Raw genomic sequence first — 11,581 nt, 5'->3', positions numbered from 1 at the left:
TTGATTCTTCGTTGGAGGTACTGCAGGGCAGTTGGGCTAATCTTTCGGTTTTGGATCCTGAAAATAATAAATTGATTTCAAATTTAAATTATTTTTAGTATGCCTTTTAAATATATATTTACTATACTACTTAATTTACATATGTTAAATTTAACACTTATTTTTTAATATTGATATTATTTTGTAATTTAATCACTAAATCAATATTATTAAGTTTGAAACACTTTTTTTGTGTAATTGTCTGTTTAAATAATTATATTTATTAATATAGTCTTAAAACTTTAATGCAAGTCATATATAATTCAGCTGATATAGTTTTTATTTTCTAAGCATTTGCTAGGTTCAATTTCTATTTGAATCTTTTTTCTTTTTTTTCTATTTATTTTTTAAATTCATATATCAAAATTCTCACTATTTTTATAATTATATTTTGATTATTATTTAAATATAAATCAAATAAATTATAAGAAAAATATTATACAAATACGCGATATATATCATTAATTAGTTTGATTAGCTTACGAGTTGTAAAATTATTATCAAAAAAATAATGTTTTTTTAGGACAAGTTCAAACCATAAAGACATCAAAACTATGGCAGCCCGCCAAGAACGTGGTTCTCTTCCGGTTTCACATTTCATTGACATGAAAATCGGTGATCGAAGCTTCCTCTGTCGCTTTGATATCATCATCTTCGATACATTTCTTCCTCAGCCGATGGCTCTGCCGGCGATGATACTGTTGGTGAACTGTTAAACCAGTGGACCTCTTTCAATCCTCACACCAGAGGAGGACTCCTCCCAGCTTATCTCCAATGATGAAGTGGTGCAGAAAGGTAGGCGTCAGGTTCCGATTGGATTTGTAGGAAAGCTTCTACGTCGCGACTTGTAAACAAGACATCGATTCTGGACACCATCAACCAACTTTGGGGGGTTGCTGGTTTGAAAATAAAAGTGCTAGCAATTAACCAGTTTCAATTTACATTTCCTGAAGCCGGAGATAGATGGTATTATAGCTATAGAATTAACCTTGGAGTTTTAATCTATCCCTGTTACTTCTTAAAAAGTTTGAAGGATTTTATATGGGTGAAAGTTGGGACAGGCGGGAGATTTTCTTAAATAGACTTCACACAATTACTATAATCAATTTTAGTCTTCAGTTAAATTAATTTACCAAAATAGTTTTTTTATCATATCAAATTACATAGATATCCCTTATCATTTAAACTATATTCACCATCAATTTCTTTTATCTCAAACTCTTTATTTGATTTTAGCAATTTCTCGAATAATCTTATGAATTCCATGCATTTAGACACAGAGTGGTGATAATTTTGAGATAATTCTTTTGTCGAGTATAATTTTTTGCATTTTATTTTTTTGAAGGTTTGTTGTGCATACTCATAAACTGTTAGCATGGAATAAAGTAGAGATTTAATTGAGATCATCATATTTTTTGATTATATTTGTATAAACTCACATTGATGTAATTATTACGTTTCATAACCATGGTGATTGGTGATTTTGTTTATATTATTTTAGATGAGTAACAATCGTAATTAAAATATTATAACCTTGGTGGTTTCGTATGCACTAATTCAAACTAACAATTCATAATTTTATTAAACTATGTTTATTGATATAAGTAAGTAGTATTAAAAAAATTAATATATTATAAATTAAATAAAACAGAACAAATGTTAAATCAACTCTTAAAGAGAAATAATAGATAATTAAACAAATGAATCACGAAAATGGAACATGTGTATTCATAGGAAAATGGTATTTTAGGATTTTTTTAATTAAATAAGACATAATGCAAAATGTGTAATAAAGAAGGTCATTTTTGAAATTATGACTTTGAAATAGATTAGAATAATCAATTTCTCACAGTCAGTTAGTTGTTCAATTCTGGGTAAGGGCCTCTAATATATATTATTAAGTCTAGTTTTATTGTCCAATAAGATTTTATTAGAAAATTTATAATATTTATATCATAATAATTTTATTGTAAAATTTAATAATAAATTAATACTTTTATTATTATTATAAAAGTTCGATTTGTTTGATTAAACGTAGTTTTATATTATAACCTGAAATCGAACCAAACTAATCAATATTTTAAAAAACTAAAATCGAACTTCCAAATAAACCGAACAGATTTTTATAATTAATTCACTCTGATAAGTTATTTTTGTTGAAAACGGTATTTTGCTCAACTCTAGATCGATTTAATTGTATTTGCCATTATCTTGAATCCAAAATGGAATTTTCAAATTTTATTTTTTTTACCGTTATGAATCATTTAGTCAAAGACCAAAACAAGTTCATATCATTGTGAGGCCCAATAAGCAAGGCCCAGCCCATTTCCATTTTTATTTAATTCATTTGATAGAAGAAGGAATCAGATCGCTCAAAATCCAGAAAGCTTTTTCCCCAGCCTTGCAACCCGTCGCTTTTCTCCTCCTCCCGCTTCAGTCGCGTCGCGTCGTCAGCGGCCGGATTTTAGTGCAACAGGTTAGGAATCTTCTTCCTCCAGTTTTTTAGAGTATTTCCTGCCATGAATCAAAATTTATTGAGTTCGATCGGCTTGATTTCCAGCTCGTTTTTCAGATCGTGAACAGTGTTTCCGGCGACATTTTCGGCGAGCTACTTCTCCGAGATCACTATTGTGCGTTTTAGTCTTGATTCTTGAGGTATTAAGCTTGAAATTTCAGACTTCTAAACAGGCTTTGTAGGCTGTCCGGAATTCGAATTTTAACCACTTCGAATTAAATTGTTTTAGTCAGTTGGAATGCATTATATTGAAGTGTATAGCGAATTTATATTGTAGGTTATATCGTTGGACGAGTTCATCCGATATTCCTTAAGATTTTCTGTGGTATTGTAAGTTGTAGTTGAGGTACGCTCAAACCTATATCATTATGACACTTATATTGGCATGTAAGAATATTCGGTGAATGTTGTTTGCTACTATGTGCATTGAATGTTTATTCTGTTGCATTCATGCATAAATTGTATTGACATAACATATTGAGCCTTGACTCCTTTAACGGCTATTTATGTTGATTCTGTTGAGATATATTGAGTCATCAGAGGGACGAGTGGGTTAGGATTAGCCACATTCCCAGATGACAAGCTAGGGACGAGCGACTTAGCTACTCGCATTCCCGATGCTACGTGCATAGACGAGCGGCGATTTGATGCTGCATTCCTGGCACGGGTGGCCACTGTTACTGTTGATGATGTCATTCATTTGGACTCCATTTGGTATCCGTTATTCCATTGTTACCATTCATGCATCGCATGTCATTGCATTACTTGGTATTATTACATGTCTTTTATATACGTCGCAATTTTACTGGCTTATCGTACTGGGGTCCGACCCATGTTTTTTTTTATGTTGTAGTTGTTTTTGATGCCATAATAGGTCATTCCAGGGGATTTGATGTGTCTGGTGGAGCGTCAGCGAGTGGTACCCAGTAGTCAGTCAGGTTTGTGTCAGAGTTCCCAGATATTTATATATATTATGTTGGTTTGATACATTTGCCAGGGAGATGCCCTGTGTAGCTGTATGGTTATGTTTTAATGTTGTTTGGATTTTATTTGTGGTATGTTGTGTCTAATCCTGGCCAGTGCGGCTGTAGGATATTTGTTTGGTTGATTGTGAACTTGATGTTATTTTCGAGCGTATATTGTTGTTGTGTTTTGAAATTTTTGGGATGTCCTACTTACAGGGAGGTCATGCCGAATTCTGTAAGCCCAAATGAACGTTTTAAACTCTTTTTCGCTGGTTACACCAATTAATACTTGTTATTTGGTAATTAAATATTAATTAAGTACATGGGCCCTGACAGTTTGGTATCAGAGCGTAACTGGGATACGCTCTAATTAGTGTCTAGGACACTCGAGTTTAGACACAAATAAAATGATTGTGCATGTGTTTGATTATTTGCTCTTAATTGTTTCTATGTTTTGAATTAATTGTATCAGAATGACTAGAGCATATAGTTGATTAAGTTTTGACCTTTAGTGTAGAAATTGCCTGTTAGTTTAAGTTTATGCTTTTATACTCAACCGATTATTTTGTTTCTGCCTGTGGATTAAATCCTTGTGTCTTGTAGATGGCACCGGGACGTAAGGGTAGAAAAGGAAAGGAAGTTGTTCAGGAATCTGAAGCTCCTAATGTGAGAGGACTTAACGAGACTGAATGGGGAAGACGAGGTCGTCGTCTTCGTGGTGAAGCATGAAATGTTAACGTTGAGCATGAAGTGGATCAGTTGACTAGCGGAATGGGTGAAATGAAACTTGTGATATCTCGATTTCAGAACATGCTTCCTCCTCGATTCTTTGAGAATGAAGATGGTGAGAAAGCTTGTAGCATGGTTAAAAAGTATGAAGCGTTTGTTCAATATATTGGAGTACACTTTGATTTGCAGCTTAAGTTGGCTATTTGTCAATTAAAAGACCGAGCTCAGTTATGGTGGGAAACTACTAAGGAATCTTTGAAAGAATCAGGTGAAAGAGTTACTTGGGATGTATTTTGCGCTCAGTTTGCTCGAGAATATTCACCACCTTCATATTATTCGGCCAAAGAAGCTGAATTCAATAGATTGACTCAAGGTAACATGACTGTAGTGGAGTATGCCTCTCAATTTTCAGCGCTTCTTACCTATGTTCCTCATGTTGCTAGCAGTGATCGGAACAAGCTATCGCATTTTATGCAAGGATTGAATCGAACCATTTGCACTTTAGTAGTAGCTGGAGCGCCTGTTAATTATGCCGATGATGTAGAGAAAGCCAAGAATGTGGAGGCAAGTCTACTTTTGGCAGAACCACAGTCAGTTCAACCATGTTTTCCTCAGAGTTTCGGAGGTAATGTGCCGATGCCAGTGGGTGCACCACTATACCGTCCTTTACTGTCATATCAGCCTTCGCAGTCTTATCAACAACCAAAGCAGCAAAACTTTAAGGCCAAAGGAAAACTAGTTCAAGAAACAGACTCGTAGTAGTTCTTCTAGTTCTGGCAGTCAGCGTGGAAGTTCAGTTGGGTCACCAGGTGGAATATTTTGTGATCGTTGTGGTGGTAAGCATTTCAGTACTCAGTGTATGGGAGTTCATGGATCTTGTAATATCTGTGGACAAGTTGGACATTATGCTAGAGTATGTCCGAATGCAGTAATAGAACAATTTCAGCAACCTCGGTTTGGTCAGGGTTTTAGAGGACAAGCAACTAGACCTTTTGTTCCGACTCAGTCTTTTCAGCAGTCTAGCTATCCTCAGCCAAGAGGTTCTGTTCAGCAACGTTTTTCAAGGCCACAGCAGGCTCGAGTTCATGCTTTAACTCAGGATCAAGTTCAAGACGCACCAGGGTGGAGTTATGGCAGGTATCTGCCTTATTTTTAATCATCATGCTCGTATACTGATAGACACAGGAGCATCTCATTCATTTGTATCTGCTATATTTGTTGATGAGCATGAGATTGCTATTACTCCGTTGATAGATACTGTGTCAGTCTCTACACCTGCCGGTGTATGTTTGAAGTCTCATGAGATAATTCTGAATTGTGTGATTAGATTCCATGATAATATTATGATAACTAATCTCATCAAGCTAGATATGTCTGACTTCGACTGTATTTTGGGAATGGATACTCTGTCTAATTATCGAGCTACCGTTGATTGTTTCCATGGAGTTGTCAGATTCAGACCGTATTATGGCAGTAAATGGAATTTTTACGGTACTGATTCACAATCACGTATTCCCTTAGTGTCAGCAATGGAAATGTTTAGAAACTTGTCGACAGGAAATGAAGGATTCATGATCTATGCGGTTGATGCGATACCGGGAAAAATATTTGAAGTTTCAGATATTCCTGTTGTCAAGGAATTTCCTGATGTATTTCCCGATGAGATTCCTAGATTTTCACTCCAGAGGGAAATCGATTTTAGCATTGAGTTGGTGTCCGGGAAAAATCCTATTTCTAGAGCACCATATCGTTTGGTTCCAGCGGAATTGAAAGAACTCAAAGAGCAATTATAGGACTTACTGGAAAAAGGCAATATTAGACCAAGTATGTCACCTTGGGGAGCTCCGGTATTGTTCGTAAAGAAGAAAGACGGAACGATGAGAATGTGCATTGATTATAGGCAGTTGAACAAAGCTACTGTGAAGAATAAGTATCATTTGCCGCGTATCGATGACTTGTTTGATCAGTTGCTGGGTACATCAGTGTATTCAAAGATCGATCTTCGTTCTGGATATCATCAGCTTAGAGTTCAAGAGGAAGATATTCCGATGACAGAATTTCGAACACGTTATGGACATTATGAATTTCTAGTTATGCCTTTTGGATTGACTAACGCTCCGGCAGTTTTTATTGATTTAATGAATCGTGTTTTTCGAGAATTTATAGACAGATTTGTTATTGTCTTCATAGATTACATTCTGATTTATTGAAGAACAAAGAAGGAGCATCGAGAACATTTAAGGTTGGTCCTCCAGACACTCAGAGCAGCGCAATTGTATGCAAAATTTTCTAAATGTGAATTCTGGCTGGACAGAGTAGTATTTGTGGGTCATGTTATGTCAACTCAAGGAGTATCAGTGGATCCTAGTAAAGTGGAAGTTGTTATCAATTGGCCAACACCGACGAATATTTCCGATATTCGGAGCTTCTTGGGATTGGCAGGATATTATAGGCGTTTCATTGAAGGATTTTCTATTATAGCAAGGCCTATGACTCAATTAACACAAAAAGATCCACGTTTTGTGTGGACTGATGAATGTGAGTCAAGTTTTCAAATTTTGAAGGAAAAGTTGACAACAGCTCCAGTGCTGGCTTTGCCATCAGGCTCAGGTGGATATGTTGTTTGTTCAGATGCATCTCTAAATGGACTTGGTTGTGTTCTAATGTAAAATGGGCGAGTGATTGCATATACTTCTCGTCAGTTGAAGCCGCATGAGACCCGATATCCAGTTCATGACTTAGAGTTGGCTGCCATTGTGTTTGCATTGAAGTTATGATGTCATTATCTGTACGGTGAGCTGTTTGTGATTTATTCGGATCACAAGAGTCTTAAATATCTTTTCTCACAGCCTGACTTGAACATGAGACAACGTCGATGGATGGAGTTACTTAAAGACTTTGATTGTGAGATTCAGTATCAATCAGGTCGAATGAATCTTGTTGCAGATGCTCTCAGCAGGAAAGTTCAGAATGCTATGCTGACATCTTTGACTAACTCTAAAGTTCACGAGCACTTGGGAACTTCAGGATGGACTTATCAGATCAGTGGAGACTACTTTATATTGTCATCTATTCAAGTTGAGTCACAGATTTTATCCAGCATCAAAGCAGCACAAAAGACCGATCCGCACATTCGTAGATTAAAGAAATTGTCTCAAACAGGTCAGACAGAAAAGTTTAGTGTTGATTCAGATGGTAGTCTGCGCTTTAATGGTAGACTTGTGGTTCCTAATTTGATAGATTTGAAAGAAGCTATACTACGAGAAGCACATTGTAGTCGACACAGTATTCATCCAGGAATTCGAACGATGTATCATACCTTGATAGCTCATTATTGGTAGGAAGGTATGAAGAAAGATATTTCTCATTTTGTGGCTAAATGCTTAACGTGTCAACAAGTTAAAGCCGAGAGAATGAGACCTGGTGGAATGTTACATAGTCTTGAAGTACCGCAGTGGAACTGGGAGCACATTGCTATGGATTTTGTGACTCATTTACCTCGTTCTAATCGTGGTTGTGATGCGATTTGGGTGATTGTTGATCGATTTTCTAAATCAGCTCATTATATTCCGCATGATCGTACTTGTACTTATATGAAAATGGCAAAACTGTACATTGATCATATAGTGAGATTGCATGGTGTGCCAGTGACCATAGTATCCGATCGTGATCCAAGGTTTGCTTCAAAGTTTTGGGGAAGTTTGCAATCAGCTTTGAGTTCAAAGTTGGCTATGAGCACTGCCTATCACCCACAGACAGATGGTCAGTCAGAAAGAACCATTCAAACTCTTGAAGATGGGTTACGGGCAATAGTGATGGATTTCAAAGGTGGTTGGCAAGAATCATTGTCTTTGGTTGAATTTTCTTACAATAATAGTTTTCAGGCAATATGGCACCATTTGAAACTTTGTGTGGAAGAAAGTGCAGATCGCCGATATGTTGGGAAGATGTAGGAGAAAGAAAGATGACAAGACCAGAATTTATTAAAGAAATGAAAGATAAAGTTGAATTGATCAGGAAAAGGATGAAAGCAGCCCAGGATCGCTAAGCCAGTTATGCTAATAAAAGGTGTAGACCTTTAGAGTTCCAAGTGGGCGATTATGTTTTCTAGAAAGTATAACCATTTCGGGGTACTATGAGATTTGTACATAAAGAGAAGTTAGCTCCGCGTTATATTGGTTCATATGTGATTGTTGAGAGGATTGGCACATTGTCTTATCGTTTGGATTTGCCGCAGAGTTTGTCTTTGATACATAATGTGTTTCATGTATCTATGTTGCGGAAGTATGAGCCAGATCCGTATCATATCTTGAATGTCGAGGATGTAGAGTTGGACAGTTCTCTTAGCTATGTTGAACATCCAATACAAATTTTGGACCGCAAGGAAAAACAACTCAGGAGCAAGACGATTCCATTGGTTTTGGTACAATGGAGTAGACATGGAAGAGAAGAATCTACGTGGGAATTAGAGGCAAAGATGCTACAAGAATGGCCTCATTTGTTTGAGAATGTAATGAATTATGCAGTGTATTCTGAATTTCCTATGTATTATCAGACGTAAGGTTGTGGATATCAGTGTTGTGTTTGTTAGATTTCGAGGACGAAATCTTTTATTAGTGGGGGAAAATGTGAGGTCCAATAAGTAAGGCCCAACCCATTTCCATTTTTATTTAATCCATTTGATAGAAGAAGGAATCAGATCGCTCAAAATCCAGAAAGCTTTTTCCCTAGCCTTGCAACCCGTCGCTTTTCTCCTCCTCCCGCTTCAGTCGCGTCACGCCACCAGCGGCCGGATTTTAGTGCAACAGGTTAGGAATCTTCTTCCTCCAGTTTTTTAGAGTATTTTCTGCCATGAATCGAAAGTTATTGAGTTCGATCGGCTTGATTTCCAGCTCGTTTTTCAGATCGTGAACAGTGTTTTCGGCGAGATACTTCTCCGAGATCAATATTGTGCATTTTAGTCTTGATTCTTGAGGTATTAAACTTGAAATTTCAGATTCTAAACAGGCTTTGTAGGCTGTCCGGAATTCGAATTTTAACCGCTTCGAATTAAATTGTTTTAGTCAGTTGGAATGCATTATATTGACGTGTATAGCGAATTTATATTGTAGGTTATATCGTTGGACGAGTTCATCCAATATTCTTTAAGATTTTCTGTGGTATTGTAAGTTGTAGTTGAGGTACGCTCAAACCTATATCATTATGACGCTTATATTGGAGTGTAAGAATATTCGGTGAATGTTGTTTGCTACTATGTGCATTGAATGTTTATTCTGTTGCATTCATGCATAAATTGTATTGACATAACATATTGAGCCTTGACTCCTTTGACGACTATTTATGTTGATTCTGTTGAGATATATTGAGTCATCAGAGGGACGAGTGGGTTAGGATTAGCCACATTCCCAGATGACAAGCTAGGGATGAGAGACTTAGCTACTCGCATTCCCGATGCTACGTGCATAAACGAGGGGCGATTTGATGCTGCATTTCTGGCACGGGTGGCCACTGTTACTGTTGATGATGCTATTCGTTTGGACTCCATTTGGTATCCGTTATTCCATTGTTATCATTCATGCATCGCATGTCATTGCATTACTTGGTATTATTACATGTCTTTTATATACGTCGTAATTTTACTGGTTTGTCGTACTGGTGTTCGACCCATGTTTTCTTTTTATGTTGTGGTTGTTTTTGATACCATAGCTGGTCTTTCCAGGGGATTTGACGCGTCTGGTGGAGAGTCAGCGAGTGGTACCCAGTAGTTAGTCGGTTTGTGTCAGAGTTCCCAGATATTTATATATATTATGTTGGTTTGATACAATTGCCAGGGAGATGCCCTGTGTAGCTGTATGGTTATATTTTAATGTTGTTTGGATTTTATTTGTGGTATGTTGTGTCTAGTCCTGACCAGTGCGGCTATATGATATTTGTTTGGTTGATTATGAACTTGATGTTATTTTCGAGCGTATATTGTTGTTGTTGTGTTTTGAAATTTTTGGGATGTCCTACTTATGGAGAGGTCATGCCGAAATTTCTGTAGGCCCAAATGAACGTTTTAAACTCGTTTTCGCTGTTTACACCAATTAGTACTTGTTGTTTAGTAATTAAATATTAATTAAGTACACGGGCCCTAACAATCAGTTTTTAAAGCCAACGGTTTAAAAAAAAGAGTAGATCTCTTGTGAGACGGTCTCACGAATATTTATCTGTGAGACGGGTCAACCCTACCGATGTTCACAATAAAAAAGCAATATTTTAGCATAAAAAGTAACATTTTTTCATTTATGACTCAAATAAGAGATCCGTCTCACAAAAAACGACCCGTGAGACCGTCTCACACAAGTTTTTGTCTTAAAAAAAATTAATGCATAGATTTGAACATTGACAAATGTCAAATAATAAAAATCATAATAGGAAGAAAAAAGCTTAGTGTAACGCCCCGAAAATTTAAAGGTCCACGCGAACCACATGTATATGATTTATTAAATTCCCTTGTATTTGATTAAATGTTTTAATTGCATTAATTAAATATGTTGTGCATATTTACATGTTTAAAAATATATTTTCTACATGGTTACATTAAAATGTATTTTTAAAGGTTATTCGAGTTGCGATCGAGGAACGGAGACCGAGGGCTGAAAAATAGAAAATGTTTTTATTGGTTAATTGTTTTTAATTATTTAAAATAAGGTGATGCTTTTTCTTATTTTGAAAATAAGGGGTTTTGAGGTGATTTTATACGTCGGGACGTAAATTTTATCGGTGTTGGTTTTTCAACTAAAACTCGAACTTTTTGGTAACCCGGCTATTAAATTCACAAATTTATTTAAACAAAAACTTTGATAATATTTTATTAAATTCTAATTAAAACTAATGGGCCCTTAATTGTTGACTTATTAGGCCTAAGCCTTATTTAGTGAATTAATTAGTATTTAAAATGTATTTCTCCCAAACCCTTCACACAACCTCACGGTCACACAATTTTAAATTCTGAAAACTCTCTCCACCTTGACACACCGCACACACGACACTTCACACAAAATTTTGAAGAGCAATTCGAAGGGTTCAAGAGACTTCAAGCCAAGGTTTCGATCCGTTCTTCGTCGTCAACGGTTTTTCGTGCGTTTAAAACGCAAAGGCACGCCATATTCTCTTTTTACTCATCATCACATCATAATATGTTTTATGCATGAAAAATATGGAAAACAAGTGACACTTTTGTGTATTTTCGTTTTTGTATATCACATGAAATTTCAAGCAAGGTTTTTGATTCCCAATTCATGTTATTATGTGTTTAAGAGGGCTGCCATGACTAGGACACAATTAAGCA

The sequence above is a fragment of the Primulina tabacum genome, chromosome 9, assembly GCF_025594145.1.
Source record: "Primulina tabacum isolate GXHZ01 chromosome 9, ASM2559414v2, whole genome shotgun sequence".
Taxonomy (NCBI): Eukaryota; Viridiplantae; Streptophyta; class Magnoliopsida; order Lamiales; family Gesneriaceae; genus Primulina; species Primulina tabacum.
Note: the sequence above shows the minus strand (reverse complement) of the source record.